At 30.3% G+C, this 27,649-nt stretch overlaps 1 long non-coding RNA gene across 2 annotated transcripts; it reads left to right on the top strand.

The window, feature by feature from the left end:
* The first annotated feature begins 1,696 nt into the window (after positions 1-1,696).
* On the top strand, positions 1,697-24,104 carry LOC142331591 (uncharacterized). 2 transcript variants are annotated; one of them, XR_012758053.1, is made up of 3 exons: positions 1,697-1,931; positions 11,583-11,917; positions 23,929-24,104. It is a non-coding gene; the product is annotated as an uncharacterized LOC142331591 (long non-coding RNA). The 2 variants fall into 2 exon arrangements; XR_012758052.1 differs by lacking the exon at positions 23,929-24,104 and adding an exon at positions 20,397-21,105.
* Positions 24,105-27,649: the final 3,545 nt, after the last annotated feature.

Here is a 27,649-nt window from a genome sequence, read left to right as displayed (position 1 = left end):
TGATTTGGAATAAGTCAATTGCATCCGGAAAACACGCTGCAGTACATGCTAAAAGGAAAACATGAATGGGATAACGTAGCCTGCATGGTAACCAGAATAATACAAATCAAGGGGAGTGACGCTAGGGAGTGGTATGGGGACAGTTACTGGTGGTAGGGAAATACAAGGCAGCCCTGCTTATGAGAGGGCGGTTCGCTGAGGTGGGCCGCTCTCGATGATTGACCGTTGAGTTAGGGGAAAATTGAAAAAACCGGAGACCCGGCCAGATTCCCTCCTTGCTTCTTGGAGGGGATCTGGTTTGAGATATGGCGCAAAGGAAAGATCGAGTCCCGGCCTACTGGGTGAGCGATCCCCACAGGGCACGGATTCACCGGATCCTGTGGGGTCCTGGGAGGTTAGAGGCCATGCAACCATTGAGAATCGCAATGCGTAACTGGTGAACCATCATCGGTGGTCTTGGGGAATAAAAACCACCAAAGCACACTGGTACCCACGATCTAGTATTCAACTCCGTATAAAAGTAACTACTACCTTTACTAGAACGTTGGAAGTCTCGACTTCGAAATCTGCTGATTTTCGAAGAAGCGTTCATCATAGACCAACTAAACTTGTGGGGTCAATATTGAACATTTTATTGTATTTTACGCCATAAGGATCCCCTATCCAGTTATATAGAGATCAGTGACCACACGGTCCAATTTTGTTTAAGAAATGACATATACATTTTATATCTATTTAATAAACAAATTTGACTGTAATTAAAGTTTTCTTAAAGCAGCTAGTGCACGTGTATTCTTCAGGTTTATGGTGTTAAGCGGTAAGTATCAAATTAGAAATGATCACTGGATGTAAAATATTAATTAGAAGAGATTTTCAGGTTTGTTTCTTTTGCTACAGATCTCAGAAATCCTGTCTGATGTCCTTACAGGACTTTGCCTTCTTTAAATGAAGTTGATTCTCTTTAGAGGATAATATCCACTAAGATTAACATATGAACTTCCCACTACATAATTTTTAGTTATTTTAAGGCAGATAATATTTTTGAAAAAAAAGTTTTATTAATGCAATCTGATTTTTGCAAATTAAGGAAGCAGGAGGGAGAGACTTGTTGGGGCAAGACGGCTCTGAATCTCCCTCGTCGATGTGGTACTTTTATTTTTCTGAGAGTAAAACGCATCTCAAAAAAACGAGAGTAAGTTTATCCTGTGAATAGAGGTTTACATTAAAAACAAAAAATACTGCTCAGTAAGAAGTCTACAGCTTTAGCAGCTTAAAACAGACTTAAGATTATGGATAGCATTCCTACCCATAATTTAATTTTGAAGAAAGTAGTAAAAGTAGTTTGTTGAAGGACACTATTGGAAAAATAGTTTTTATACGATAAAATTTTTAAGTCTTTTGCAGCTTCGATTACCAATATCTATCGGTTCAAATTTATCTTTTACTTCAAAGAGGAAGTCGTACTCAAAGTTTGGTAATTTGTTTTGATTTTCATTTTTTCCTAATTCAATTATAAATATTCAGGTACCACATTAAATAGATGTAATAACTTAGACACTAAATTTTCTGAATCTTTGTTCCCGAAATATTACCTTGCGCGAGCATTTACTTACCTAGTATTTTAGTAAAAATTCTTTTTGAATAATAAACTATACTAAAATAGTATTTCATACTCTTGCTAGAATTATTACGGCAATATCCAGTAAACACTGGCTGTGGTTGTCTATAAATTATGAGTTATTTGTTTATTTTGTTTTTATGGCTAACTACAAAAAAAGACACCGAAAATCCAATTATATATTTAAAAAACCTGCAGGTGATCGAGGAATAAATGAAAAAGAGAAAGTTAGTATGTGAAGTGTTATATGACACTGTGCTTGTTTAAATATAAGTTGAGGTGATATTTGTAGGTTATGTCAAACTTAAAGAATGTAAGTACAGTTTCATAACTGATTTCATTAGTTCCTCGCGAATAAAATAGACAATAGTAATAACAATAAATTTATTTATTTTCAACTGCATCAATTCATAATACATACATGAAAAACACAAGAAACCCATGAAGTATAACCCAGTGAGTAGGTCTAGTAGTTTACTACCCACAAAGCTAAAGCTTGACCATATAGGTAGGAGTATCAGATCAACAATTTAATAAATAAAAAATTAAAATAAAAAACCCTTAATACACTTAACAACACACATGCGCTATTTTCTTCAGTCATTTTTCTCTCACTTAAGACAACACAATATCTTTACATTTATATCAGGTTGGTGTTAATAAAGATACCATTTAAAATACAATTAAAATTTAATATGATTGCAATCAACATTTTGGTTATTAATGAATCTAATAAGCTTTACCATAAAATATATGCGAAAACAAATCATTAATAAAGATTATGAATAGAATATGCTTAAGAACTGATTCCTGAGGAGACTCCACAGTTCACCTACAGGATATTGCTAACAATCGCACACAAATATGCAGTTACTTCGGCCCTCCAGATAATATGCAAAACATTTTAAAGCTAAACCTTTAATGTCTACACTATACATTTTATCTAATACAAGCAAATGTTTAACTGTATCTGTTGATTTATGAATATCAAGAAATAAGCCAGAAATCTTTTAACCATAAAAGTCAGAAACCATAAAATTATTAGCAGTTTCACTTTCATCAGAAACAACTTTACCATATACACATATTACAGATAGTTTATTTTTGATAGCAGACATACCAGTTCACTGATTTATAATTCTCCACAGATTCTTGGCAGGTAATTCCTTCATATTTTTAAAATATTGTTTTTTAGTTGTTGTAATCTCATCTCTCTTTTTCTTCAGTTGATACCCAGCAGTGCTATCCATAATTTAATTTTGAATAAAGTAGTAAAAGTAGATTTGTTGAAGGACACTATTGGCAAAATATTTTTTATATGATAAAATTTTTTAATGCATATAAACTAATATCTTTTCACTTCGTATATGCAAATTCCATGAAAATTTGTCATCTACCTTAAGTATTTAATAAAATTCACCTGAGATGACTCAGTTGCATTGTAATTGAGTATGAGCACAATCACCATTACTGTATATTAATGTAGCTAATAAGCTGGAAGCAAACGTAAAAATTAGATATTGGGATTTTAAAGCATTAAGAGCTAATATATTGACATAAAACCATAAGCCTGAATTTTCCAGATAAGTCAGAAATCTAAAAAGTTTTTTAGATGAATATACTAGAGCAGTATCATCTGCAAAACATATAGCTTTACCATAACATTTATGTAAAAATAGGTCATTAATAAATGTTATAAATAGAATAGGTCCAAGAACCGTATCCATTAAAAATATTCACAATTTCATTCTCATCAGAATCAACATTACCATTTACAAATTTTATTTTTAATAGTAGGCATACCAGTATAGGGGTTTATAATTTTTCACTGATTCTTAGTAGGTAATAAATATTTTTAAAATATTAAATTTTAGCTGCCATAATCCACACACCTATCTTTTTTTTAATTTAATGTGTTCAGTATAATTTTGTGGCTGTGAGGATTTTTACACCCTTTCTTATACAGTCCATCTGAGAAATTGTATGCCATGGACAACAGCCCAACTGTTGTCCATGGCATAAATTAAAATAACAGATTTTGATTAATTAATATACCGTAATAAAATATAAAAAAGTTATTAAAACTGAAAATCAACATCATTATCAAGAATTTTACTGCAATCATGTTAATATAAATATGACCTTAATTTATCATAATCCAGAACCTCTTTAAAATCCTTAACAAAATTATTTTGAGTTCTGTCCTTAGAAATAGAATGGCAACAGCCCTATGACCATTAAAATGTCAGAATAACAAGATTATAAATATTTTGTTTATATAAACTTGATTTATAAAAAATGTGATAAATACAGGTTAGTTTATTATCAGTAACTCTAGTATCCGAGCGATGATAATGGTAAAACATTTTTCGCCAGAAAAAAAACTAGTATAAAAATTAATTAAGGAGCTGTACTCATTCATAGTGAGTATTTCTAGATATTGTTAATCACTATTATCCATTCTTTCATTAATATTTATGTTAATATTAACCATTAATAAGGTATCACGTGTTGGAATTGTAGGAAGAAGAAGGTGAAGGTCAAATTTCAAGTCTAATTTTGCTTATTCCAGCCATAAACACTAAGAGTGTAAAAACTAAACTAAATATATTCCTAAAGAATAACATCTGTATCCAGTATGCAATCTATTGTCATACAAATAAAACCCTCCATAACAGATTCCAACACAATAAGCCCAGTATTTTAGAAAAATTACTACACACAAAAAATTATGTAATCCATTATTCTATATAAAGAAGCCTCATCTCATCAACTGATTTCATGCATGTTTCAGATAGAAAGACAATATCTTGTTTAATCTTTCAGCTGCTTACCAAACACAAAAAAGTATCAAAATTCTTCAAAAATGCACATCTAACCAGAAAACCAGTAAAAATGAATTTGCATAACATGTACAACAAACATATTTTTTCACACACTCATAGATATCACTAATATCTCCTCGTCAATTAAGTACAGACAAAACAACTCTCTCACACATGCATTCATATACTCTTATCACACACACATTCCCATAACTAAAAAGAAAAAAATCATCAATCTATCTATCCAGAGAAAGACACTACTCGTATGAAGTTCCTAAACAAATCGTAGGTTAACTCTTCATTAATTACTGGTGGTATACAATAGAATGCAAAGTGAAAATGCTTAACTTAAAATATAGTAAAAAAAATTGAGTAAGTATTGTAATTTAATTTATATAATTAAGTAATTGACTGTTTCTATATAATACACAAGCAGAAATGGAATTGAAAAACAAGTAATTTTAGTAACTCAGCAGTCCCCTTTAAGAGTCTTATTCTACTACATTTATGATTTAACTTGTATTCCAATTATCATTAACAATATGTATTTAATTATTACATATGTATTTCAGTACATGGCTTTAAGGATTTAAGTCTGAAGATGATTATAAGGATGATTATAACTTTAACTGCAGACATATTATTTATTTAACAGTACCATAAATTTTCCCATTGTGGAGCACAACTTTTCTCTATAGATTTAGCTGGCCACCTTGAAGCCTCCAATTTTCAGTAGACATAGATTCATTCATGTAAACAAAGTTATATCATATTAATTCTCCCAACTAATATTGAAAGTTTAACAATTTTACTTTAGGATCTCAACTTTAGTTCAAAAGCAATTAAATTTGACAATTCAATAGAGGTAGTCTGGAAGTTTCAGAATTTCTTTAAAAAATTGTGCGATAATTGCCAATCATTACTTCATTTAACTGAAACCCAATTACAGGTGATATTCTATTCAAAATATCAAAAATATGCTCAGGTTTCCTCAAAGGGATCCCAATTATATTTTTTTCAAGTGGTTTATATTATTATTTTTAGTGTTTAAAGTTTTTGACAAATTTTATTTAACTTCAAATTTTCATCATTTATTTTCAACAGTTTATTAGAGAAATATATTATAATCATGTTATTCCATTTTTGAATTTATGGAAGTATCATTTCAATATTATCAATTGATAATCTTTTTTTCGTGTTTCAGTTAAAGTTTCATTTTCAATGTTATCAGATTTGCTTAAAATCAAATCCAATTTATCTTCAACTGATAAACTCTCTTTAATTTGTCTTTCCCCTTACCTTTTTTTCTTTTGTACCAGAACTTGTTCTTGATGTCATTTGAAATTTCTGAATTATTAATTCTGTTAAAAATTTTACTTAATAAAAATTTAATCTTCAATAAATACTACCAGTGTTGACACAGATAAGGTTATAGATGTTGAAATACTTAGAAAATACTGCCATATGAGTGAAAATTTAAAAAATGCTCAAGAAAAATTGGAAAGTACTGCTTTAGGATGAACTATTCTGGAGGAAGTTGCAGGTGTAGCAACTTCATATTTGATGATCTGCGAGTAATAGTAATAATAATTCAAAGTACCTGGGTGATAGTGATTGCAAAGCCTTCGTTTAGGTACTTGAAGATTACAAAGGAAAAAACTTGATTTAAATTCCTATTTGGTACTGGAAGATTGACTGATAGGGAAATAAACAGCTTGCAGAATTATTTTGGTCTTGGTCTTGCTATTTGATGAAACCTAAACAGTTTAGAAAATGAGAAGAAATGTTTTACATAAAATATACATTTATCAAAGACCGCCCAAAAATTCCTGTTTGGGAAAAATTTCTGGTGCAAATTCAATTGATGCAAAATCACAGGTGAGCAGTGTACTCATAAACATTCTTTACCACCAGATATAGCTCAAGTTATCAAATCAATCTTTGAAAGCCTATCAGATAGAAACCTGTTATGGAAATATTTACATGTCATTACCCAAAATCCCATGGAATCTTTTTATAGTCATCTGGAACAGACTTCCCAAAATGTTTTCATTGGATTTTATGCATTCAAAGTTGAAGTATATGGTGCTGTCTTGTCTTTCAATGAAGTTGCTTAGGAAATTATGTTTAAATAAACACTTAGTATTTTAACCTGGTCATAGTGCACTAAATATCTTCGAAGAAACTGACAGAGCAAGAATTAGTAAGGGATTATTTCATGCAGTTCTATTTCTGAAAATTCTTATTCTTTAATTCTTAAGTATAATTTTCTCAAAAACTTGTTGAGCTAGGATGATGAAATTTATGCTAGAACCTTATTAGAATGTTTTAAATGTGCTCTTTGTAGCTATTAATTACACAACAGAAAAATTTGTTCATTATTTTTTTATAGCAAAAACAGAAAAATTGGGTAAATTAAAAAAGTTTTGTTTAAAGTTATTTAACTATATAAAAGTCAGTAAAAAGTGAAAGTTATGAGGTAAATAACTTTGTTTTTGAATCAAAAAGGTATCATAAATACTTCTAAAAATGTAAAATTTACATTAATGATATAGCCTATATTACCTCCTCTTAAAAAAATTAAAAAAGTTTTCAATTCTAGTGATGGGTTGATCTCATAGAATCAAATATCCAATTTAATGGTATATTTTCTTACAGTCAGGTTTTTTTTTGTACTTACGAGTTAGTAATGAATGATATTAGAATGAAGGTATACCAAGGGTGAAATTGGGTAGTGAAAAGGGTTATGAATCATATTATATAATACTATAGGTTTTAATTTTATAAGTATATTATGTTTTGTTATTTGCAAATTATATTTGACATTGATCTAATTAATTGGTCTTGAGTAAGACTTTTAACTACTTCAATCTGCTTCTTCTCTTGCACTGCCTACTTCCTTGAAGAGATAGGAACCATGAAAATTGTATCACTCACAAACAGTTATGTGGGCAATATAATTTCCAACAAGATCCCCATTTATTGTGCCACGGTGGTAGTATCCTTAAATAGCCAGCTGCTTCTTTATTGGTACTAAGTGGGATGTAACCTCTACCTGCGGTAGTATATGGAAACATTGTTTCCTTACTAGTAGTTGCATAATAAGCCAGAAATTAGCTTAGATGCATACTGTAATATAATAATTAAAAAATATAATAATATAATTTAAAATTACTTAGATTTAATCTTATCATTATATTTTTGTATTACACCTGACTGGTCTTGTGGTTAAGTTGTTGCAAATCAGTTGTTTAACAGCTGATTTTTGAACTTGAAGGTTCTGCGATTAGAATCTTAGTAAAAGCTATTTAATCTTAGTAAAACCGGTGTACTTTGGTGGTTGGGGTTCAATTAACTACACATTTCAGGATTGGTAGGTCTGGGTCTGGTACGAGACTACATTTCATTTGCTTGTCACTTATATCATCCTCATATAATTGGGCCATAGGGGTTGCTTATTGTTCACAAGTTGAACATATTGCAATGTACACTTTACAAATATAAAAAAGTTTTGTATAGTACTATATTTTTCAATATTATTATTTTTCTTTCTCATTGATTTTATTAAAATCTTATTTAAAAAGTAAAAGCTATGTGTGAAATTTAATATTGTTATAACAATATTTGTTATAATATTATTATATTTAGAAAGTATATGCAGAAATTATCTCGTTAAAATGAATTTTAGAAGTACAAACTAACCTCCACTTCAGCTACCATGTAATCAAGATATCACATTATTTGAATTCTGATTAAAGTTAGAAAATCATTATTGATAGAAATGTAAATATTACATAATTTATTACATCTAGAGGTCTTCACAGATAAAATAGTTTTGGTATGCATATGTGTTTGCTGGTACAGAAAAGATCACTTCTCCCTCTCTTTTACTTAAGTAACTTTCAAAGCAGAAGGAAAGTGATAAAAATATAGTTATTTGACCTCTTGGCCTCTAACTTTATGAAGTAATTTAGTTAAATATGACAAAAAACAAAAAATGCTTTTGCTGTTTCCATCCTGGGCAAAATTACTATAAACCAATGAGTTGTGGGTGGAATGAGCATGTGCTGCCTGGAAGTAACTTTTACTGCCCCTCTTACCGCTTTCTTTATTGGTAGATTGCCCATACTTACTATTTATCTCTTTTCCCATTCACTTGATGATGAGTTATGTGAATGCCAGTCAGATGCTCTACCTCTACCTGTGGTCACTGAGACCTTGACAGCTAGTGCAAAGACCTTTAATTAGCAAATGTATTACCTTTCAACTTGACTATCATGTAAATTTTAATCATCATTGTGTGAATGCCCTGCCAGAGAAATCAGTGGACTTAAAATTTTTCATGATCACGATCACAAACTCAGTTCATTTTGTTCTGTGTTTGGGTTGCATATGTAGTGTGATGGACTACTACTATACTTCTATAGTATTAATAATTATTTTTAGTGGTAAGTGTTGTATTGTGTAAGTCTAAAAAATTCATATACAGTATAATTATCAGGATGAAAAAACACAGAAAAAACTATACAGTTAGTGATGATAAAAAACAAATGCCGTACTATAAATACTGTAATATTGAAATTAACAGTAGCAAGAGCCTTACGCATATACTTGCAAATACCCCTTAGTATAAAGCAAATGTAGAATATACAAATCACCATCTTTAGTGTAGCCACCAGTCTATTAACAGCATCTGTTCCTCATTACATAATAAAGTTACTGAAGCAAAATTGCAGAGAATAATCTTCCTTTAGAATTAATGGGTACATTACCATCATTAATATAATAAAAGCAATCGCTCCTGATAGTGCAATAATTAAAATATTAAATGTGGTTGCACTGATACTTTATATTTAATAAGTAATGCTTTAGCGGTTGATGCTAGAGATATCTTATCAGAAAACTCTTTCTCTTTGATTGCTGATAAATCAGTAAACATTTCTTTTACAAAATCATTAGCTGTTGCTATGAGTCAAAAATGAACACTCATTCTTAAGCATCACTGACAAGTCAGTAGTTCATCTTTGTTCAAAACAATTATTTTGCTGCTTGAAGAATTAGAAGTACCACTTACAAACTTGTTAGGATTTACCACTCCACAGAGAATAATGCCTCTATAATGATGGGGCAGCAAACAGGAATAAGCTTAAAGAGTAGAATGAACATTTATATATATATCTAGATGCATTTGGCACAGCGTTAGTTTGTAGACTTCACAAGCTTGTACTGCAAATACCTTCCACATGCTGTTGAAGAGCTCTATAGTGACATATCCAATTTTATTCTAAAGAAACCAGAAAGATTAGAAGAATTTAAGGTGATTGAACATTTATTGAATCTTAAAGCTCATAACTTAAATTAGGTGAAATATGATGGTTGTTTATAAATGATTTAGTTCAGAGGATTGTAGAACAGTGGAATGTTTTACTGTCTTATTTTAATTTTTGTGTTGAAGATGAAATAGAGCAAGCCCGGTCAATTTTAAATTCTCCTCAAGACCCTGTCATAAAGGTGTATTTTTTTATTTGTGGCCATTTTCTTATCACTTGTGACACACCTAAACTTAAAGTGTATCAGGAGACTTCATATAGGTTTCATCAGTTGCTCTTAAATCTTGCAGAAAATAGAGGTTCTTATACTGCATATAGAGGCTCTTATACAGCAGCTGAAGTACATGGAATAAATTGAAAAAACCATAAGGAATTTTAAGTCAAGTGTCTATCCTTCTATTTTGGATTCTGCAAACAAGTTTTGAAGAGGGTGGATTTTTTTCAATCCCCTTTTAAGAAATATCTGTTTGTGCTGAGCCCAGAAAATTGGAAAAGAAGTGTTAGTATCATGCTATTAACTGTACATTTCCCTAATGTAATTGCAGAAAGTGTTTTGAGGTAGACGGGGAATGACAGTTAGCCAAGTCCACAGAGTTATTGAAAGAGAATCAAGAATTTATGAAATTTTGGAACACTGCTTTTGAAATGAAAAATCCTGTTGGTGATACATCATCCCAAATTTTACAAAATTTTTTAAGGCAATACTCTGCTTACCACATTCTTATTCTGCTGCAGCAGGAAGTATCTTTTCTGCTGTTGCTATTAACAAGACCAAATTGTGAAACAAAACTCCAATCCTCTACAATATGGGCTCCTAATAAAGCCATGACTTTTCCTAGAGATGGATCCATTTTTGCTTTCTTTGGTGCATATTCATTTGCTCCAACCCATATTTGGACTACTTTGTTTTGGTTTGATTTCTGGTAGGTAATGGTGAATCCATGTTCTATTTACTGTTATTGTTGAACTGCATTTTCTTTTTTGTAAACTGTAAATTTTTTAAACGACTTATTTTCACTAACCCAAATAGTCTTTCACCAACTTACTTTCACTAACACCAATTTATAATATTGGTCCTACATAAAATAAGAAACAAATTCAAAGAGTAACAGAATTCAGAAACAAAAATTCAAAAATTCTTCATTAACACAAACAGTAACAGAATTTAAATTCAAACAGACATTGAATGGAAAACTTTTTCACACTCAAAATATTGTGTAAAATATATTAGACACAGTCTATCAAAAATGATAGCAATCTCACATACTTCAGTTGGCAATCATTTATTAAATATGGTATTGTGGATTTTTGTGACAATTTAAGAGCCCAAGCGTTCATCATGAATGTTTTTTCAACCATATACAATTCAGCAGCCAAATTTTTACTGTCAAAAATTATACCAGACAGCAAAGACTCCTCAAAGTAGAATCTAACAGCTGGTACTTTAGTTTTAGCCATTTTTTAAAAAAAAGAAGCAAAACTTGTTTGCTTTACTCATGTACTTTACTCATACTTTACAAATATTATATTCATTTGGCCTTACTTACACCTTGCACTTTGTGTCGGGCCAAGAACATATTGAATGTCCCTAGTATATTATCATTTAAACACTAAAGATAAAAAAAATGATAAATTTTTAAATTAATGAATAATATATTGTTAAAAATTCAGTTAAAAAAAAAAGAATAAAAAAGGTTAAAATTTATTTGTGTATTACATACACAACAGCTTCTAAAAATTGCAAAAATACATTTACTTTTCATAAACTATACGTTAAAACGTTTTACATGATATTTTCTTGTTTTACAGCTATTTACGTTTTACAGCTACATTTTTGCCACCATTCATAAATTTATTGGAACTCCTGGAACCTTTCTAAAAACTTACTTCAGCTCCTTTTTTTTGTATGGAAGTCATTAGTACCTTGTATTGGTTTTCCTTCAGAATTAATCTAAACCAAAGAAAAAAGAGTAAAAATCGGTTGGTGCCAAGCAGAGAAAGTGTGGTCAATGAAGTAGAGATACTACAGTGTGCCATATTAACAAAACTGCTTGTCCAGATTGAACTGATGTGCTGGCAACTTCTTTGGAACAATGTATTGACCACACATAATACGCTTTCAGACAACTAAACAGACAATTGTGGTAATTTCTCAGTCATATTCAAACATCTAATTATATTTTCAATAGGTTATTTTTAATCATTTAGAGCACATTCAATCTTTCAATATTTCCGTGGTGAATGATTACCAAATGATTATAAACTTCATCAACTTTAAGACAGTCCTCACAAAAATGCTTGCATCATTCTTAAACTTGTTTTCTCTATACTATTTTACTTTATACTTTTTCAAATAATTCTGGATGTAATTTGTTAAATGAAAAATGAAATTTAACATTTGTGTAGTGTTCAACAACAGACTTTTAAACTTTGACAATGTAACTCAAACATACAACTATTATTGATATTCAAGAGAAAATAAAAATCATGTAGAAAATGAAGACAATCAGAGAAAATAAAAATAAATCACGGTTTTGTCCATATAATGATGTCATGAACATTGCTGACATATGAACTAATAATTTTATCATATTGCTGTTTAAAAAAAAAGACTGTGATTCTGAGAACTTTTTGAAGCAAATTTTGTATAAAATATATACATAAATAAAAGACAATCTTTATTTTGTGTATGCCCTAATAACTCAAAAACTATGTAACCGATTTAACTGAAAATTTCAAAAACTATTATTATTTGCCCCATAAGTGTTTACATATTAATTTCATGTTATTAGTTTACATATTTAAATAACAATGTTTCCAGAAAGACAAAATATTGGTCTCACAAAATAACTGTCCAAGGAAGTCAATATTGACATAAACAACGATTAGTATAGATAATGACAACGATACCTCTCTATTTATACAATGACATTAAATTTAATAAAAGAAGTTTTAGGCTATTTATTTGTACTTTTTTTTATGATTTATATAGTAGTGAGATTGATGAGGTTTGAACTGTGGTAAACATTATGGGAGTCATAAGAAGAAAGGAAAATGAAGAGTGAATTAATATTGTACATAATTAATACTGTTCATAATATTATCTGTTTCACTGTTTTTGTAGGTTACAAAAATGTAAAACATAAAATAATATAGAAGCTAAAACTTTTACTTTTTAAAAATAACAATCCATCCAAAATGATAAAATATTGGTCAACACACAATTTGAGCCAAGAGAATAAAAGAATACAGAAGAAATGAAAAGGAGGAAGAAACAGTACAATGAAATACATGATTACATATGTCAAATTTAACACTAAATTTATTTAATTCATACACTTAAATGTAGCAATAGCAAGAAGCACTGCCAGGTCCACTAGTTATAAATAAAAAAGGGATATTTCAATACTGTTTAACAAAATTAGTATTCGGTTAAAAGTGGCTTTGATAAAGGTTTACCCCAGTTGAAATTGTAAAATATTTATTAAAGAACTGAAGATCATTGCTAAATCTATAAAAATGAAGAAAAGATTACAAAAAACACCATGTAACTAACAGGCTGCAAATAAACCTGAACTAATATATCACCTGTGATATTGCAGAATCTTTGTTCAAATTGATTTCACGATACTGCTATTTTGAATTTCATTTGCGCAATCATGTCACTGGTATACTCTTGGTCATTAAAATATCAGCCTAAATCATTTTTATAACCAGTTTATACAAAAAAGAGTACATTAATCAAAAACTTTAACAGAGAGAATTTTTTTCCTTAAATGAAAATTGCAGAGATTCTTATTTTAGTCGGTGACATTTTGTACAATTTACTCTGCTCAGATTACAGTTCATTTCTTTGTTTGCTTTTGTTTCTAAAGTCATTTAAAATAAAAATATTCAACTTCATTCATACACAAAGAAAGAACATGATCATGAAGTGTTTTCTATAGACAAAAGGAGTTCCATAGAAGCTGAAATTCATATGCTGTTCATATCATATAATATTAATGCTTTAAAAATAAAGAAATTATGAAGGCATAATTGAAATTAAATTAAGCATGATTTTTATGAAAAATTCAGTAATGGCTACCCAAGCATTAAGAAGCTGGGTAAACATCTACTTCTGTTCATAATTTTAAATGTGTTCATGAGGTAATTTTGCAGGATAGAGAAGATAATGGTGATAAAATTACTGTTAACCAAAGTTTCAGCTATATAAAACTTATCTGCATAAAAAAAACCACTTGCAACGGACTTTGCAAAATCTATTTGCAATAGAATTAGCTATAATAAAGTCTCTATCTATAATGAAATCCACTGACTAACAACTGGGAGTGTAAAGTTGAGAGTTGATTTATTAATAATAACACTGATCAATATGATTTTTGTCTCATGAGTACCAATAGGTGTATTTAATGCAGTTTTTTATCTTTTTCAAATGTGTATTCAGAATTTCACCATCACCCACAGTTTTTTTATTATTTTAATTCTTTTAAATATTTTAAAACGTTTTTTCGTCCATTTGTCCACTGTAAAGTAAAAGCTATTGTAATTATGATGGGACCAAATGAGCTAACGCAAAGGGTAGTGTTGCTACTGTTGTGCAGGTTCAGATATGTATAGACATGTACAGTGTGACCTAGTGTTGCACAAACTCATCAGAACGATGCCAGTTGTAAGGTATTAGTGAACCAGTAAACATGTCATTGTAAGTGCTTTGTGTGTCTGAATTATTGTGTATTACATATTTACAACTTTATTTCTTTTAATTAGTCTTTAGTTACAAAATGCCTAGAGTTTGTTTAAATCATTCTAACAATTTTTGTTATGTATGTGGTGAAGTCCCAAGTCCCAAAGGTGAAACCTTACTCCTTTAGTAAAAAAATGTTATGAATTTTATTTTGGGTGTAAAGTCAGGGACCAAACAAGGACTTAGGCCCCACATATCTGTTGTTTGTCGTGTTCTAGGCTTCTCACTGCATGGAAAAATGGCACATGCCACACACCATTTTCTATCTCTGTGATTTGGAGGGAACCTAAAGATCACTCTTCTGACTGTTATTTCTGCTTAACAAACATTAAAAAGGTTACTCAAAATCAACACATACAGTGGTGTACCCTAATTTGCAATCTGAAATGAGACCAGTTCCACACTGTGAAGAGCTGCCCATACCAAAGCCTCCAGAACGTGTGATAATAAATAAAGAGAGCTCAGAGTCTGATGGAAGTACGGAAGAAAAAGAAACAGATTCTGGTAACACAACTTTTGAACAAAGGACAGCTTATCTGAGCCTCATTTACTGACTCAAGAAAATCTTAACAATCTAATACAAGATTTAAATTTATCCAGAAAACAGTCTGAAATGCTTGCTTCCCGGCTAAAAGGATAGAATCTTCTTCAAAAGAGTACAAAGATATGTATTTATTGTAATCATCATTTTGAATTTAAAGACTGTTTTTTGAAGAAAATGGCTTCGTGTTTTATAACGACATTTCTTCTCTTATGGAGACACTTTGTAATGAAGACACTTCGTAATGAAGATAAACCAACAGAATGACACTTGTTCATTGATTCCTCTAAAGTTACTTTAAAAGCTGTGCTTCTGCATAATGGGAATAAATGCCCATCAGTACCTGTGGGTCACTCTGCTAGTATAAAATAAACATATAAAACTTTAAATTTATATTGAAAAAGCTTCAATGTGCAATGTATGAATGGAATATTTGTGATTTGAAGGTAATTGCACTTATTCTTGATATGCAGCTTTGTTTAACAAAGTACTGTTGTTTTTTGTGTGATTGGGATAGTAGGGACAAAAAACCATTTCATTAGAAAAGAATGGTCTAAATGTGTAACACTCAATGCTGAACAGAAAAATGTGAAACATGACCCATTGTGTAATCCTATAAATGTGTATCTACTTCTGTTATACATCAAATTAGGATTAATGAAGAATTTTGTCAAGGCCATGGACAATACTACTGGTTTCATGTGCTCAAAACAGAAGTTTCCTAAAATTAGTGATGTAAAAATTAAAGAAGGAATATTTGTGAGTCCACATATACGATCACTAATACATGATGAAAAGTTTGAGGAACTATTTATTGAATCCACTGGAGAAACCAGCTTGGTAAGCTTTCAAAAATTTTACTCAAAGTTTTTGGGGAAATTGAAAGGCGGAAAATTATCGTGATATTGTCAACAATCTTATAACATCTATAAAAATTTGGGTTGTAATATGTCCTTAAAAGTACACTTCCTGCACTTGCACCTAGATTTCTTCACGGAAAATCTTGGTACAGTTAGTAATTAGTATGGGGAGCACTTTTATTAGGAAATTTCAGTTATGGAAAAGTATTTGCCCTGAAGTATCAGGGCAAATGGATCCTAATATGCTAGCCGATAATTGTTGGACTATCAAAAGGGTTGATCCACAGGCAAAATATAGCAGAAAATCGTAATTTCTTACTTTCTGGGTGGGTCAGATGTCTGAATATTGTGTAGTTAAGAATGCAGAAAGTATTAAAATGTTTGAAATTATAAATACCTGCTCTTGGAAACCTTGCATGATGAGGAAAACCCGATATCATATTTGATTTCAGAAGAAAGAATAATATCAAAATCACACACTTTTTTTTCAGAGACAAAAAAAATCTTTTTTGTTCCCCAGCGAAACTGAAACATTTTTTAAATGTTCAATTCAATCATATTCATTATGATAAAGTAAAACACTAACACTATATTACATGCAGAACCTTTGAAAAATTTCAGCATTTAAATCCCTCCTATCCACACGAAACAATTCCTTACTGTTCAGCAAAGAAAAATGAATTAAAATGAACTGACAAACAAAAGTAACAGAGATCTATTATTACTTGTACTAAACAGATCATATAAGCCTGACAGTAACTCATTTGGTTTAAGCAAGCAGTAACAGTACCATAAAGAAAGAATAATTCTTATATAGCAAATAATTTCTGACATGCTATCATGTTATAAAAATTTGGTATTATTATCAAGTATCCTTGAAATATTACACTTACAATTACATATAAAACTGAGGTAGATAAATTTGTTGTTTTTTTATTCACTAACAGATACTGCAATACAGACAGCTGATTGATTTTTTCCAACTCCTGACCAATGAACATTAGTATGCATTGTAGCTGAATAATGGATTAGGATTCTGTCATAAATAAGGTTTAATATTATGTAACACTAACAGACTTAATTCTAATTTAGCCTATCCAGTGCTAAAATCAGCTGCTATAAGAAGCCTAGATATAAATTATTAGAAAGGAACCATGGCTACAGTACTCCCCCTCATAAGCAGGCATAACCTGTTAATGACTGATGTAGTAGCTGACAACATTTAAATTATAATATTAAACATATGCAGCATAGGCAACCTTCTTAACAAAGGACCAGCAGTTTTCTTCTTACCACAGACCCATTAAAATTTGTAATAGATCTGAAAAATATTCAATTCTTCAATCAATGAATAAGGAATCCAGTGCAAGTTATTCTATCCTTTACATTTAATAATATTACTATCGATATCAACTTATATTAATTAATATAAATATCAGTCTTCACAACCTCTTTCTAAAACTATATATAAAATAAAATAAACTAACATATAAAATGGTAAATTTCAACATATGAATCAAATTGAAAAATTAATTTTCAGTGCATTACTCATTAAAAACATTAAATAAGTTTAATCAAATAAAGAACATTCAGTCCAAAATATGTTATACTGCTTCTTGAAATAGAGCTGATAAACTGTAAAAAAAGAATAATATTTTTAAGATATATATATTAATTTTCAATTATTTTATTCATTAATATTCAAAATGCATAGCGATAGAATCATTGCAATAAGGATAAAATCAAAACCTAAACCGACAACGATTGTTAACGTTTATATGCCTACAAGCGCCCATGATGATGATGAGGTAGAGTGTGTATACGAAGAGATTGATGAAGCAATTAAACACGTAAAAGGAGATGAAAATTTAATAATAGTTGGAGATTGGAATGCAAGCATTGGAAAAGGCAAGGAAGGAAATATAGTGGGTGAATACGGGCTGGGCAAAAGGAATGAAAGAGGGGACCGACTTATAGAGTTTTGCACGAAGTATAATTTAGTAATTGCCAACACCCAATTTAAAAATCATAATAGAAGAATATACACTTGGAAAAAGCCAGGCGATACTGGAAGGTATCAGATAGATTATATCATGGTTAAGCAAAGATTTAGAAATCAACTCGTTGACTGCAAAACTTACCCTGGAGCAGACATTGATAGCGACCATAATTTGGTGATAATGAAATGTAGATTGGGGTTTAAAAACCTGAAGAAAAGTTGTCAGATGAATCGGTGGAATTTAGAGAAGCTTGAGGAAGAGGAGGTAAAGAAGATTTTCGAGGAGGACATCGCAAGAGGTCTGTGTAAAAAAGATAAGGTAGAAAATGTAGAAGAAGAATGGGAGAATGTTAAAAAGGAAATTCTTAAATCAGCAGAAGCAAACTTAGGCGGAATAAAGAGAACTGGTAGAAAACCTTGGGTTTCAGACGATATATTGCAGCTGATGGATGAACGTAGAAAATATAAGAATGCTAATGATGAAGAAAGTAAAAGGAACTATCGGCAATTAAGAAATGCTATAAATAGGAAGTGCAAACTGGCGAAAGAAGAGTGGATTAAAGAAAAGTGTTCAGAAGTGGAAAGAGAAATGAACATTGGTAAAATAGACGGAGCATACAGGAAAGTTAAGGAAAATTTTGGGGTACATAAATTAAAATCTAATAATGTGTTAAACAAAGATGGTACACCAATATATAATACGAAAGGTAAAGTCGATAGATGGGTGGAATATATTGAAGAGTTATACGGAGGAAATGAATTAGAAAATGGTGTTATAGAGGAAGAAGAGGAAGTTGAGGAGGATGAAATGGGAGAAACAATACTGAGATCTGAATTTAAGAGAGCATTAAAAGATTTAAATGGCAGAAAGGCTCCTGGAATAGACGGAATACCTGTAGAATTACTGCGCAGCGCAGGTGAGGAAGCGATTGATAGATTATACAAACTGGTGTGTAATATTTATGAAAAAGGGGAATTTCCGTCAGACTTCAAAAAAAGTGTTATAGTTATGATACCAAAGAAAGCAGGGGCAGAAAAATGTGAAGAATATAGAACAATTAGTTTAACTAGTCATGCATCAAAAATCTTAACTAGAATTTTATACAGAAGAATTGAGAGGAGAGTGGAAGAAGTGTTAGGAGAAGACCAATTTGGTTTCAGGAAAAGTATAGGGACAAGGGAAGCAATTTTAGGCCTCAGATTAATAGTAGAAGAAAGATTAAAGAAAAACAAACCAACATACTTGGCGTTTATAGACCTAGAAAAGGCTTTCGATAACATAGATTGGAATAAAATGTTCAGCATTTTAAAAAAATTAGGGTTCAAATACAGAGATAGAAGAACAATTGCTAACATGTACAGGAACCAAACAGCAACAATAACAATTGAAGAACATAAGAAAGAAGCCCTAATAAGAAAGGGAGTCCGACAAGGATGTTCCCTATCTCCGTTACTTTTTAATCTTTACATGGAACTAGCAGTTAATGATGTTAAAGAACAATTTAGATTCGGAGTAACAGTACAAGGTGAAAAGATAAAGATGCTACGATTTGCTGATGATATAGTAATTCTAGCCGAGAGTAAAAAGGATTTAGAAGAAACAATGAACGGCATAGATGAAGTCCTACGCAAGAACTATTGCATGAAAATAAACAAGAACAAAACAAAAGTAATGAAATGTAGTAGAAATAACAAAGATGGACCACTGAATGTGAAAATAGGAGGAGAAAAGATTATGGAGGTAGAAGAATTTTGTTATTTGGGAAGTAAAATTACTAAAGATGGACGAAGCAGGAGCGATATAAAATGCCGAATAGCACAAGCTAAACGAGCCTTCAGTAAGAAATATAATTTGTTTACATCAAAAATTAATTTAAATCTCAGGAAAAGATTTTTGAAAGTGTATGTTTGGAGTGTCGCTTTATATGGAAGTGAAACTTGGACAATCGGAGTATCTGAGAAGAAAAGATTAGAAGCTTTTGAAATGTGGTGCTATAGGAGAATGTTAAAAATCAGATGGGTGGATAAAGTGACAAATGAAGAGGTATTGCGGCAAATAGATGAAGAAAGAAGCATTTGGAAAAATATAGTTAAAAGAAGAGACAGACTTATAGGCCACATACTAAGGCATCCTGGAATGGTCGCTTTAATATTGGAAGGACAGGTAGAAGGGAAAAATTGTGTAGGCCGGCCACGCTTGGAGTATGTAAAACAAATTGTTAGGGATGTAGGATGTAGAGGGTATACTGAAATGAAACGACTAGCACTAGATAGGGAATCTTGGAGAGCTGCATCAAACCAGTCAAATGACTGAAGACAAAAAAAAAAATATATATTAAATTGTACAGGGTGAGCAACATAAAACCGAACGCATAGTAACCACTACCCAACATTATTTATGAAAGACTCTCTCACAACTAGTGTGACTAGTGGATGTACGTATATGTTACTACTAATTGTTGTTTCTGTTTGTCAGGTGGTTACATGTCAGTGTAGTATACATTTTGTTGCGGTGCAGTATTGTGAGTGCAGTTGTGTTTGTGTAAAACACCTTATTAAATCCAGGAGAGGATAGCTACAGTTGAGGCTTACATTCGTTCTGGGTTGTATGAAGAATCACATCAAGTATATGTAGAAAAATTTCCAAATGCCTGAATTCCAGCGAAGAGTAGCATACATCATGATTTAGTTAAATAATGGTGTACAACGGGTTCAGTTTCAAATGCAAAACGAAATAGGCAACTTTCATTAGGACTCCACAGGCCATTGCCGATATTGAAAAGAGAATTACTGCCAGGCCAAAAAAACTCTACACAATTTATCCTAACAATCTGATGTTAAATACACATCTTGTCATAAAATTCTTCATGAATTAAAATTGAAACCATATCGTGTTACAACTGTGATTCAACTGAAGGAGCCAGACAACAAGCTGTCAGCAGAGGACGGTAGCTTCCATGTTCCCCAGAGTGGTCTACTTGTGATTTTTTCCTTTGGAGCTACTTAAAGGAAGTTTTTGCATCTAATCCCTCACAATATTAATGAACTGAAGGTGAACATTAATGAGAAATCAATGCAATTGACAACGTTTTGTGTGACGACTTTCAATATGATCAGTTGAGCACAAAAGTGCATCGATGTCCAGGGTGGTCATTTTGAACATCTTTTGTAACAATAAGGTAAATAAATGCAACATTTAAAATATATTTTATGTTTTTCTTATTTAATTTATGTGTATCAATCATAAAATTTTATTCCAACATAACCTACTGATTCTGCAGCGATTATGTTATGGGTTCAGTTTTATGTTGCTCACTCTGTATTATTCAAAGTAAAAGTTACAAATATAAATTTATTTAAAGACTAGTGGTTAAATAATACAGCTTTGTTTAGTTGCCATAAATATTGTTTTTTTTTTAAGAGCCACTTTATCAAAATGTTCTCTTTTCCCCTAGGATGTTTCAGTCTAGTATTACAGTGAAGTTATAGTAAGATTCATTCTATTATAATTCATTTTTATCTAAATAACTAACAGAATTTACAATTTAAAATTTTTTTATTTGCTTATTTAAGAAGCAGAGAAATAAAAAAAAATCCAATAATAAATATTTTTTCACCTCAGCATGTTAATTCAAATATATGAAAAAATGTTTATTTTTATAAAATGAAAATAAAAATACTGTCTTTTGCACAGAATAAACATTTCAGTTACGAGAGCTTCAATAAATCGCAAACTTGTCAGTGAACATGATGTTCTTTTTAATATTTGCTTTCAGAAAGCATTCAGTCAATAACTGACATGCATAAACACATTGATCAAGGCCATTGCCCCTCAATTCATTAATTGTAACTGGATGAAAACATTTAACTTTAAAGTCCTTCTGCATACAGTCTCGCATTGTCCATCTTGTAATGCTTAATTCTGCAGAATGTCTGGGCATTGATTTCATCGAAAATTGTTGAATCAATGTATCCACAGGAACATGTCTCAGCTCAAGTACTCGACATCCCATTATGTGGTGCATCAAGAACACTTCCCAATTCAAAAGCCTTCTTCTCTCATGTCAATAACATTTGCTATGATGGTGATGATTTCCCAAAATGCGCAAAGAAGTTATTCATAATATTCTCCAATGTTTTACCAGTGTGTGGATGCTCATGAACCCACACACAACCTAACAAATGCTCTTAAACAGTGAACATACTCATATCTGCCATCATTCCACAGTCAACTACTACTAAGGTCATCCCACCATGAATGAACACATTGGATGACCCCCACCATGGCTTATCCTTCCCACCTTTTCCAGCAGCACTGAGCAATATCAACATTGAGAATTGGCAGCAGTAGAGAGCCCAATTAAGCTGTATTTATTACTCTTAGTATGGGTGGGGGACTTCCCACCCATATAGAACAAATATACTTGTAGCCTATCTTATTAAGAAGAAAATTATATAAAAATTTTAGTAGAAAAGTTGTATTTTCAATTAGTAGTTGAGAAACAAACTTAAATTAGTAAGATTTAGCACTTCATTATTGTTCCTCTGAGATTCAGTTCAAAATTATGGCTACATAATAGGAGACAACACAATAGTCTAAATAACATTTTGCAGAAACCATTTACAAATATTTTGTAGACTGATCAACTTGGAATATTTCTTCATTTCTTATTTTTTTAATAATTCTATTGTAAACTTACTACAACCAAAACTAACACTAAAATATGATACAATTTCACAGATTGCATTAACTACTTTCAAAAATAAACTACTTATAAAAAGTCAGATCTGTGAATTACCACTACATTGGCTTACATCAAGTAACTCATGAAATATTTTGCAGTTGATTAGCACAGATCGGGATCATAAAAATTGGGAAATATATATTAACTAATTTAACATTGTGAATAGTTTCACATAAACCCTATGGATAACATAAATGTTTACAGTTTCTAACTACGATGACAAACCATATCTAACACAGAAAAGAATTAAGTAAATATTTAACAAGCAGATTAAAAAAAATAATTTTATCTGTATTAACCTTAAAGCTTATGCATAGATAAAAATTATAATTAATTTCTAACAAAAATCTTTTTTATCAAGTGGTCCTCCCAAAATATTGATCTTTCTATATTTGTTCATATTATGTTACGTAAATGGTAACATAATGATATAATGGAACATAAATTTTTAGGTTGTAATATTTAATGTTTTATCTAACAATATAATCAAAGAATCATTATTATAAATTAAATAAACAACTACTTTTATTAAATGCATCTTATATCTTTGATCATTGTTATAAGTTATATATTTTATTGGAATATCTCTGGTGATATCAAATGATGAAGTACAATAAATTTTTCTTAAAATAATTTCTACCCAAAATACTGGAGCAAAACTGGTATTTTTAAATAAAAATTGATAAAGCAGACTATACCAATTATTTCTACAAAATAAAATATAATTTAAGCACTGATGTAATCTTTTCAATTGTTTGATTGTTTATATATATAAGCAACATATAAATTATAAATGGAGTGTACTGGGACGTATTTTCCAAACTTCAGGAAGTGATTCTGAGCACCAAAATGAGCAAAAAACCTACTTCAATTAAATTTGGCAAATCCAAGAATAGTGTCTTGTTCTACAAAATAAAAAAATTTGAAAACGTCACCTTCAAAGATTTCAAAATGGCCATGGATGGATTTCCATGGAAAATGGATTTCAAAATTATTGAAGATTAAACAATTTAATCTTCAATAGCTTTGTAATTATTTGTTTGATCAAATTTTTACTTTTACAAAATTTTATTTTTAACAAAAGTATACCTTATTCATAAAAATCTATTGATATACAATCTAGTTACTGCAGACAATTAATCTGGCAGTACGCTTGGGCACTGTAATGCAAGCTGATAATTTTTTGCCTGTTTTAATTCCCTCCACTAAATGTATTAAAAATTATTAATATTTTGTTGATTCTGCTTTCTTTTTTTATCCTAGATAAGAATTTGAGTAACCGCTGTCCCTGAACCTTGTAAGCAAAGCATGAACCTCTCTCCACCTAAGATACGTAATACTAGAATGGCTCTAAGCAGATTAAAAACTTGATTAATGATTGCCAAAATGATGAAATAAATCAGGAGATATTAGTGGTCTTAGGATGCTAACTGAGAATACCAAGCTCCAGAAGTAACTACTGAGGAAAATTATGAAGGGTGATAAAACTAGATAAGATTTCAGTATACCAATTTTATCATTTTACCCTGTTTATGTAACATAGTTTAATCTAAACACTTTCTTAGAAAACATAATCAAAATCGGTAATGTGTTGCAAAGTTGATATGCCAATTAACATATACATTTAATGAAAATAACCACTTCAATGTATTCATTTTTATGAGTATTCAACACTATGAAACAATGATGGCAACTGAATAAAAATCAAACTAAATAAACTTAACCAAGAACTCTGCCTAAATAATACACTGCTGTTTAAAATTAAACTCATATCAAAATCAAAATTTTGCACTTAATAAAAATACAGGAATGTATAGATTAACCCTCCTAAAATAATATAATAATTTCAGTAACAAAATCCATGCAATACTCCCTTATTTTCTTAGAAGTTAAAATAAAAACTGAAATCAGGTCGAAAATAAAAGCCATTTTAAGTTTTCAGTAAATAAACATAAAATGCAGAAACAATTTTCAATTTAATGATTAATAATTCATTCTTATTGCATTAATAGAAATAATTAAAAAATTCACTAACTAAATACTAAATTAATTAATTAATTTAATCTAATTAAATACTAACCTTTTGGACAAGCATTCATCACATTATTAACAAAGTTCGTAACACATTCAAATAACCATACACTGTTTATCAGCTTGTTCATTTTAGCTTATAATCCATCCATTGGCTGAAATTTTTTTCTTTATTTTCTAAAAATTAAAATGACTTGATAGGTAGTATCATTGATGATATGTTTACTACAAAACTATTTTTTTTTTAATCAGTAACACACAGTGTATTATTATATAATATCACAGTCAATATTTTTTTATTTATTAATAATTTTAAAGTGTTATCTGAAACAAATAAAAGTGACTAATTATCATTAAAAATAAAAACAAAACAAAGTAATAATTATAAGTATTATTAATCACCATCTTATAGGTATCTGATATAAAATCAACTCAAGTTGTACCAGAAGAGCGTATAATATGTAAGCAATGATATTGATTTCTCACCACTAGTTTAGACAGCAAGTACTTAAAGCAAAAGAAAAAGAAAAGTATAAAACATAGACAGAGTTATAAAGGATGTAATACCATAAAAAAAAATACTTTGAATAAATTTTTTCACTATTCTCAAATTTAATATTAAAATAATTGAAATAGGCACAATGTATCTAAAAAGTTTTTTGTTTTAGACAAGTGACACTATCTATCAACAAATTGCAGAACTACATAATAGTTAGATCACTCACTAAGAGTGCTACTTGAGAAGTAAGAATTTTGACTTGAATTTTTTATTTTGTTCCAATTTTGTGATGGAAAAGAGAGAATTTATAAAATTTCTATAAATCTTCAAAAAAAATTCTCCAGAAACTTAAGTTGATAAAAGCAACATGTAATAGCATCCTTATGTGAGGTAATGATTGTCTATTGCAGTGTTTCAAGCAATTAAAATGGAAATCATTAGTTGATAAAATTTGCTTTCTGGCAAATTTGAACAAATCAAACGATTCAAAGACATAAAGATTGAAAACTATGCATCATTTAGAAAATATATTAAAGTTTCATTAGATTGAAACAATTAAAGAAACATTTTCTTGATTTACGATTTTTGTGGGTGAAGCTATATACTACATCTTACCCAATGAAATAGTAAAATTAAAATCAATATGATATATAGCCAAGGTAATGATATATACACACAAATAAATAAAAATCAAATTTTAAAAAAAATGCATATAACATATAAAATTGTTTATGGAATTTTACGGTACTGTAACTACCATACTTTAACTTTGGTGATCTACAGAAACCAGTTTGTTAAATGCGAGATTTTACCTTTCACACCTCTCATTTTCAGTATTACAGTACTTCCTTTACTTTGTACAAAGAAATAAAAAATGGATAAAATTCACAATATACATATATGTACATGTAAATATACATGTTACATGCATGTAACTCCAAATGCATACATACATACAACTCCAAATGCTATACACATGGATGTGCGGAAATGTTCAAGTAAATTTGAAAGTGAATCATGAATAAAAATGTAAGTCTTGCATGTAAATCTAAAAATGATATCTACCATAATAAATTTTTAGAAAAACTATTCTTAAAATGACCAGTACTAATTAGTTTATCAATAAATACTGATAATAGTAAATTGCAGAACTCACCGAATTATACCAGTGCTATAACATTAATTTATTAATTCCAGAGGTAAAATAGTCCCCCGTTCGGATCTCCGGGTGGGGACTACTAAGGAAGGGGTCACCAGAAAACTAAAAAATAACATTCTACGAGTCGGAGCGTGGAATGTTAGAAGCTTAAATAAGGTTGGTAGGCTTGAAAATTTAAAAAGGGAAAATGGATAGGGTGAATGTGGATATAGTAGGAATTAGTGAGGTTCGGTGGGAAGAGGAAGGCGACTTTTGGTCAGGTAACTTTAGAGTAATTAATTCAGCGTCAAATAATGGGCAGGCAGGAGTAGGTTTCGTGATGAACAAGAAGATAGGGAGGAGAGTGGAGTATTTCAAGACGCATAGTGATAGAATCATTGTAATAAGGATAAAATCAAAACCTAAACCGACAACGATTGTTAACGTCTATATGCCTACAAGCGCCCATGATGATGATGAGGTAGAGTGTGTATACGAAGAGATTGATGAAGCAATTAAACACGTTAGTTGGAGATTGGAAAAGGCAAGGAAGGAAATATAGTGGGTGAATACGGGCTGGGCAAAAGAAATGAAAGAGGGGACCGACTTATAGAAAGTCGGCACGAAAGTTTGCACGAAGTATAATTTAGTAATTGCCAACAATTTTCATTCTTATTCATATCCTTAAGAAATGGTGTTAAATTAATTAGAAAACTATAGCCAGATTTAGATATGTCTGTATTTTCCAAAGTGTTAGAAAGAATTATGAAAAATGGACTTATGAAATTTATTGCTAAGCATAGCATATCAACAGATTTTCAGTATAGGTTAAGGAAACGTTTGTTTACTGATTCGGATATTTCCATTTTTACATCCTTGTGCAAAGCTAAGTATTGTGATCGCAAAAAATTTTTGTTTCCAGATTTCAATGGAAATATCCATTTTGACCACCCCTGAATCGATTTTGACTAGTTTTGGCATGACATCTGTATGTACGTATGTATGTATCTCACATAACTCAAAAACGATTAGCCGTAGGATGTTGAAATTTTGGAATTTAGACTGGTGTAACATCTAGTTGTGCACCTGCTGTTTTGATTACAATCGACTGTACCAAAAGTGTCCAAAAAAGACAAAAATCCAAAGAAAATTTGATTTTTGACTATTTCTTAACTGCAGTAATAAGCCCTCATTGATATTTTTTCAATACTATGTCATAAGTAGTACTTATTTTCATTGGTTCCAGAGTTACAGTAAAAAATATTTTAATTAATGATAACTATTTGGAACTTACAAGGAGAAGAAGGCACATCCTT

The sequence above is a fragment of the Lycorma delicatula genome, chromosome 10 (genome assembly GCF_047948215.1).
Source record: "Lycorma delicatula isolate Av1 chromosome 10, ASM4794821v1, whole genome shotgun sequence".
Lineage (NCBI taxonomy): Eukaryota > Metazoa > Arthropoda > Insecta > Hemiptera > Fulgoridae > Lycorma > Lycorma delicatula.
This window is presented reverse-complemented; position numbering and strand designations above follow the sequence as displayed.